The following is an 8,448-nucleotide window of genomic DNA, read 5'->3' as shown; positions in this document are numbered from 1 at the left end:
AGCCATTGATAACATGCCCATGCACTCAGCCCGAGACCCAAACTCGTGGAACTTTGTTCATTAAGAATTGCAAGAAATCTCTCTTAGGGGCTTTAAGGATGTTATGGAGAAGGAGCATAGTACATGCGAGATTCCACAGTCACCAAAAACAACTTTATAAAGGCGGCAGCAAAGCAATAGCTAAGAACTATAGACCAATAACTCTAACGTCCCACATCATAAAAATATTTGAAACAGTTCAAAGAAGCGAGAATGCAAACCACTTGGAGTCCCAACAATTGTACAATCCAGGGCATCACGGGTTTCAGAGTAGGTCGCCCCTGCCTCTCGCAACTGCTAGACCACTATGATATGGTCTTAGATGTACTGGAAAACAAACAGAAGACAGATATATTATACAAAGATTTTGCAAAAGCCTTTAACAAGTGCGACCATGGTGTAATAACACACAAAATGCATGCTAAAGGGATAACTGGCAAAGTGGGCAGATAGATTTTCAACTTTCTAACCAATCGAACACAGAGTAGTGGTAAAAAGAATTAAATAGGAAGCTGCCATAGTGAAAAGCTCTGTTCCACAAGGCACAGTACTCGCCCCCATCCTGTTCCTCATCCTTATATCGTACATAGAGACGTAAACCATAGAACCGTATCATCCTTTGCAGACGATACTAAATTCTGCATGAGTGTCATCCATTGAGCACACGGTTAATCTCCAAGAAGATATAAACCAAGTTTTCTAATGGGCAACGGAGAACTATACGATGTTCAATGAAGACAAATTCCAACTACTCCGTTATGGAAAACTGGAGGAAATAATAACTAGAATTGAATATACTCCAAATTCTAATCGCACAATAGAGCGGAAAAGTAATGTGAAGGACCTGGGAGTGGTAATGTCTGAGGATCTTACCTTCAAGGATCACAACAGTACCACCATCATATCTGCGAGGAAAATAATAGGATGGTTATAATGAGAACATTCAAGTCAAGAGATGCCAAGCCAATGATCCCTTTTAAATCACTTGTTCTCTCTAGGCTGGAATACTGCTGTACACTAATAGCTCTATTCAAGGCAGGTGAAATCACAGATCTAGAAATTGTACAGAGAACCTTTACTGCACATATCAGTTCCATCAAACACCTTAACTACTGGGAACGCCTGGAAGCACTTGACTTGTACTCACCTGGAGAGCAGGTGAGAAAGATACATTATAATCTACACTTGGAAAATCCTAGAGTGACTGGTCTCTAATCTGCACACAGAAATCACTCCCTACGAAAGCAAAAGACTTGGTAGGTGATGCAACATACGCTCAATGAAAAGTAGGGGCGCCATTAGTACACTTAGAGAAAACACCATAAGTGTCCGGGGCTCAAGACTGTTCAACAGCCTCCCACCAGCCATGAAGGGAATTACCAATAGACTTCTGGTTGTCTTCAAGAGGGAGCTGTGGTTCGTACATTGGACTACATGCGACCAGCAGTAACAGCCTAGATGATCAGGCCCTGATCCACCGGGAGGCCTGGTCGTGGACCGGGCCGCGGGGGCGTTGATCCCCGGAATACCCTCCAGGTAGACTCCAGGTAGCTCATTGAGTGGCCTGCATAGTATCTCCGTCGTCTCGTTCTGTATTCATGGTGAGATTTTATCTGATCCCATTACTTATGCTCTGTTCAGTTCTTTCAGTTGCTCTCTTTTATACCCTCCTGTATTAGAGCTAATTGGTTTGGAATTGTGCAACAAGACCTCTCCTCCATTGTTACAGATAGCTATCCTGTTTCAATCTTGAATTCTTCTTAATTTTTTATTGTCTCTCATATATCCTTGTCTTCTGTGGAAATTTGTGAATTACCTTTCGTTTGAATATTCTAGAGACAGTATATAATCCTCTTCCCCAGTCTTAGGATACCAATGTAACCCTTGGGTCATCCTGCGACCGTTGCAACCCTTCAGACAATGACGGTTAACTTTTTCTTCACTAACCTGAGTACCTGGTATCATTGGTAGTGCCATGTTTACACTAGCCTAGCATTTGGCCTTTGTAATATTAGTAATGAGATGTGTTTGTTACTAGGTTTCAGAACTTTGACAAATTTATAAATGCTATGGTAAATGGCGTCTAACCTGTTAAGAGTGCTTAATTAGTTCTTTATTACCGGTAATTGTCAACTGGCCCCACGACAAAGCCAGCATTTGTGTGAGGATGTTTTCGAACTCTTTGGGTTGGCAGTCTCGTGTTAAGAATCAGAGACGGCACAACCAGTTAGAACGCTAGATTAATATCGTGTAGCTCTCTGCATGCATCAATGCAAGAATACGTGGCGCCTTTTAATTATCGTGCTCTTGACGTCTCTGTGAGTCGGTAAAATTAAGTACTGAGATTGACTCTAGTGTTATCAGAGGACTTTCTGTCCGAGTCAACACTCGGAGAAGTAGACTAATTTCGTGGTTATTGCTGGCATGTTTAAGTTGAGTGTCAACTATAATGATTCGATGACACTCAAATACAACGACTGCTTATCATTTAGCAGGACATTATATAACGCAGATTTAGCGCTTCCCCCTTGATTATAATAATAATAATATATAACGCAGTCTAGTGCATTTGTTTTGACGGACACCTGTAGAGGAAGTGCTCACCCTTTCTATGATGGAGACTGTGGAGATGTTGAAAGACTAGGTGATTAAAAGTGCCCGGATTAACAGTCAGTCGAGTATACAGACAAAAATTCCTCCACATCATCCTCAGCAACGTTATAACATCGTGTAGGACAAAAAGATACATGTGGAACGGTTTTGTATCTTTATTGAAGAGACATTTGGCCTGCTCAGCAGGCGTGGATGTGAGATGATCAGTCCCTCATTCTAGAGAAGTAAATAAGTTTGAGGTGGTCAGGTCCGCAGCCTTGGTGTGTATTCAGCTCCATAACTTCCATTAGTGAAACAGAAGCATAATAAGCGGCGTTTAATACTGCCTGAATTGAGGTACGGAAATGTGGATGGCTACTAGTAGAAAAATACCGGAAATGAGGAGCTCTGCAACAAGCATACTGGCCTACGCTAGACAGATCATCAAAATTAAATTTTATCACTCGTAACTAGTGGTAGAACAACGATATTGCTGTCCTTTGTACCAAAGATACCATGGTGTTGCTGTGCCAGAATGGAAATAAATGCACTGGAAAACGTACAACGGAGGATGACATAGTTGATCCCATGTATCAGAAATCTTCCCTATGAGGATAGACTGAGGGCCCTGAATCTGCACTCTCTAGAAAGGTGTTGATTTAGGGGATATATGATTGAGGTTTATAAATGGAAAACAGGAATTAATAAAGGGTATGTAAATAGCGTGCTAAAAATATCTAGCATAGACAGGACTAGTTTTAAGTTGGAAAAATTCAGATTCAGGAAGGATATAGGGAAGCACTGGTTTGGTAATGGAGTTGTGGGTGAGTAGAACAAACTCCCGAGTACCGTCATAGAAGCTAAAACCTTGTGTAGTGTTAAAAATAGGTTGAATAAATACTTGAGTGGGTGTGGGTGGGTGTGCGTTGGACCTGACTAGCCTGTACTACTAGGTCAGGTCCCGTGCTCCTCCCTTAAGTGAATGTGACTGACCTGACTAGGTTAAGGCATTGGCTTAAGCCGTTGGGAGAATTGGCCCTGGCTCGCATGGACCAGTAGGTCTGTTGCAGTGTTCCTTCTTCCTTATGTTCTTATGTTCTTATTATTGGTGTACAGTAACAACAAGGAGGTGAGAAGAACACGAGTGAAAAGTTTGGAAAGCTTCTTCAGTCAAGGTGCAAAGGAGACAGCAGAAATTGTGGAGATATAGATATGAGGTAATCAGTCCCTCATCCCTGGTACTCCTGGTACTCCTGGTACTCCTGGTACTCCTGGTACTCCACAGCTTCAATGAATATGAAGGTGAAACATCAGAAAGCAATCTCAAACATAATTCTTCACCATTCTGAGAGCGTGATTGCCTCGTGTCTACATCACCACGACCTCCGGTGTCTTGTATTTTGACTGAAGAAACCTGTTTACAAGCGAAACGTCTTGACAACTAGATGAATATCGGTCGTTGCACAAGCCAAGAAAGACATCCCAGAGCCTTGTAGTGCGTCACTGCACGCAACTGGAATAGTGCAGACTGGGAAGTAAGTCTGTAATGTAGTTAAATATCATCGTTTAAGATTTGAAGCGAATCGGAAGTCATTCATGAGTCAACGTAAAGAAAATAATATTAAAAATTCTTCAATACAATTTAAAAATTTGGATTTACATAGTCTAAATCTAATTCATTCCATCGATTAACACACACACACACACACACACACACACACACACACACACACACACACACACACACACACACAGAAGTACAGAAGGCAGAGAACACACGAAAATAGGGAGATCAGTCGCAGAGCCAGGAATGAGTATGCACAGGTAAGGAGGGAGGCCCAGCGACAGTATGAAAATGACATAGCATCGAGAATCAAGACTGACCCGAAACTGTTGTATAGCCACATCAGGAGGAAGACAACAGTCAAAGACCAGGTGATCAGATTAAGGACAGAAGGTGGAGAACTCACAAGAAATGCTCAGGAGGTATGTGAGGAGCTGAACAGGAGATTTAAGGAAGTTTTTACAGTAGACAGAGGAAGGGCTGTGGGAAGACAGCACAGAAGGGAACATCAAGAAGGAATATACCAACAGGTGTTGGATGACATACGAACAACTGAGGAGGAGGTGAAGAAGCTCCTAAGTGACCTTGACACCTCAAAGGCGATGGGACTGGACAACATCTCCCCATGGGTCCTTAGATAAGGAGCAGAGATGCTGTGCGTGCCTTTAACCACAATCATCAACACATCCCTTGAAACTGGGCAACTACCTGAGAAATGGAAGACAGCTAATGTAGTCCCCATATTTAAGAAAGGAAACAGAAACGAGGCGCTGAACTACAGACCTGTGTCTCTGACATGTATTGTGTGCAAAGTCATGGAGAAGATTATCAGGAGGAGAGTGGTCGAACACCTGGAAAGGAACAAGATTATAAATGAAAACCAGCATGGGTTCATGGAAGGCAAATCTTGTATCACAAACCTCCTGGAGTTTTATGACAAGGTAACAGAAGTAAGACACGAGAGAGAGGGGTGGGTAGATTTCGTTTTCCTAGACTGCAGGAAGGCCTTTGACACAGTTCCCCACAAGAGATTAGTGCAGAAGCTGGAGGATCAGGCGCATGTAACAGGGAGGGCACTGCAATGGATCAGGGAATACCTGACAGGGAGGCAGCAACGAGTCATGGTACGTGAAGAGGTATCACAGTGGGCGCCTGTGACGAGCGGGGTCCCACAGGACCAGTGCTATTCTTGATATATGTGAACGACATGATGGAAGGAATGGACTCTGAAGTGTCCCTTTTCGCAGATGATGTGAAGTTGATGAGAAGAATTAAATCGGATGAGGATGAGGCAGGACTGCAAAGAGACCTGGACAGGATGGACATGTGGTCCAGTAACTGGCTTCTCGAATTCAATCCAGCCAAATGCAAAGTCATGAAGATTGGGGAGGGGCAAAGAAGACCGCAGACAGAGTATAGGCTAGGTGGACAAAGACGACAGACCTCACTCAGGGAGAAAGACCTTGGGGTGACCATAACACCGAGCACATCACCGGAGGCACACATCAACCAAATAACTGCTGCAGCATACGTGCGCCTGGCAAACCTGAGAATAGCGTTCCGATACCTTAATAAGGAATCGTTCAAGACACTGTACACTGTGTATGTTAGGCCCATACTGGAGTATGCAGCACCAGTCTGGAACCCACACCTGGTCAAGCACGTCAAGAGGTTAGAGAAAGTACAAAGGTTTGCAACAAGGCTAGTCCCAGAGCTCAGGGATATGTCGTACGAGGAAAGGTTAAGGGAGATAGGACTGACGACACTGGAGGACAGAAGGGTCAGGGGAGACATGATAACGACATACAAGATACTGCGGGGAATAGACAAGGTGGACAGAAATAGGATGTTCCAGAGAGGGGACACAGGGACAAGGGGTCACAACTGGAAGCTGAAGACTCAGACGAGTCACAGGGACTTTAGGAAGTATTTCTTCAGTCATAGAGTTGTCAGGAAGTGTAAATAGCCTAGCAAGTGAAGTAGTGGAGGCAGGAACCATACATAGTTTTAAGAAGAGGTATGATACAGCTCAGGAAGCAGAGAGAGAGAGAGAGAGGACCTAGTAGCAATCAGTGAAGAGGCGGGGCCAGGAGCTGAGTATCGACCCCTGCAACCACAATTAGGTGAGTACAATTAGGTGAGTACACACGTTTGCAACAAGACTAGTCCCGGAGCTAAGGGTCATGTCCTACGAGGAGAGGTTAAAGGAAATCTACCTGACGACAGGGAGGACACGAACAGATAGGGAGGGATATGATAACGAAATTGTTGTTAGACATGATACCAGATTAGAAACATCGGACACAGAATATGTTTGGTTACAGTTTCTCGAGGGACGTGACTAATTAATTTTGGGTGTGATTTATAGGCCCCCCAAACCTTGATAGGGAGTGCAGTATGCTGTTATGGAACGAAATTCATAAGGCATCTAGATATGAAAATGTGTTAATGAGAGATTTTAACTTTTGACAAATTGATTGGAACAATGTGATAGGAAATCTTGAGTCTAGTGACTTTCTTGATACGGTTCAGGATTGCTTTTTAAAAAAGTTTTCGACAGAACCAACCAGAAGAAACAATCTGCTTGACATGGTTCTTGCCAACAAAGAATCACTAATTAATTATCTTGAGGTTAATGATGAGCTTTGGGAAAGCAATCACAAATCACTTAGTTTCAGTATGAAAGTTTAGACACATGTGCAACATCTGGATATCTTAATTGTAGACGTTTCGCCAACCAGTGGCGAAACGTCTACAATAAAGATATCCAGATGTTGCACATGTGTCTAAACTTTCATATTGTCGGCATTTTATACCTTTCTTGCACTAGTTTCAATATATCATGGAATTACCCAGATAACTCAAATCAAGTCTCTGTCCCAGATTTCCATTTGGCCGACTTCATGGGTCTGAGAAATTACCTGGGTAGGCTAAATTGGGATGGCCTGACTATGGGTCAGGTAGATGATGCTGGTTACCAATATGATGTTTTTCAGAGCACAGTTCTAGCTGCCCAGACAACTTTTATTCCTAGTAGGGAAATTAGATCTAACAAAAATGATCCCAGATAGATGAACAATAGATTAAAGCATCTCATTGGTCAAAAGAGAGGTATATATAGGCGCATCAAAAGAGGGGATGGGCAGTTAAATCAATATATTCAGTTAAAGAGTGAAATAGAAAAAGGAACAAGAAAAACAAAAAGAGATTATGAGGCCAAGGTCGCAAGGGATTCGAAGACTAACCCATAAGGGTTCTTTCAGGTGTACAGAAGTAAGATTAGGGACAAGATAGGCCCACTTAAGAGTAATTCACGTCAGATCACTGACAGTCATAAGGATATGTGTGAAATTTTCAATAATTCCTGTCAGTTTTTACCCAGGAAGATACTAGCTAAATTCCAGAAATAATAAATTATGTAGAACAAGACGATAATAAACTATGCACGATTGGAGTAACTAGTGACATGGTCCTCAGACAAATAGATAAATTAAAACCTAATGATGAATTGTTTGCAAGGGTTTTAAAGGAATGTAAAGAAGAACTTAGCAAACCTTTGACTAATCTTTTCAATATATCACTAAAAACTGGCACAGTGCCAGATAAGTGGAAAATGGCAAATGTAATACCTATTTACAAGGCAGGTGACAGGTCCTTAGCTTCGAGCTATAGACCAATAAGCCTTACCTCCATATTTTGAAAATTTATGGAATCAATAATTGCCGAAACAATTCGTAGCCATCTTGAAAGGCATAAATTGATTAATGTATCTCAACACGGTTTTACAAAGGGGCGTTCCTGTCTTAAGAATTTACTAACTTTTTCACTAAGGTGTTTGAGGAGGTAGATCATGGTATTGAATATGATAGTGTATATGGACTTCAGTAAGGCTTTCGATAGAGTTCCACACCAGAGGCTATTGAGGAAAATTAAGGCACACGGAATAGGAGAAATTTTTTCCTGCGTAGAGGCATGGCTGACAAATAGGCAGCAGAGAGTTTACATAAATGGGGAGAAATCAGAATGGGGGCACGTCACAAGCGGTGTTCCTCAGGGGTCAGTGTTGGGCCTGCTGTTGTTCACAATTTACATAAACGACATAGATGAGGGAATAAATAACGATATAAGCGATATATATATATATATATATATATATGTCGTGCCGAATATGTTAAACTGGTCAATTAGCAAGAACTCATTTAAAATTAAGTCCTTTCTAAAATTTTCTCTTATACGTTTGAAGATATATTTTT

This window comes from Cherax quadricarinatus, chromosome 1, assembly GCF_038502225.1.
Source record: "Cherax quadricarinatus isolate ZL_2023a chromosome 1, ASM3850222v1, whole genome shotgun sequence".
Classification (NCBI taxonomy): domain Eukaryota; kingdom Metazoa; phylum Arthropoda; class Malacostraca; order Decapoda; family Parastacidae; genus Cherax; species Cherax quadricarinatus.
Note: the sequence above shows the minus strand (reverse complement) of the source record.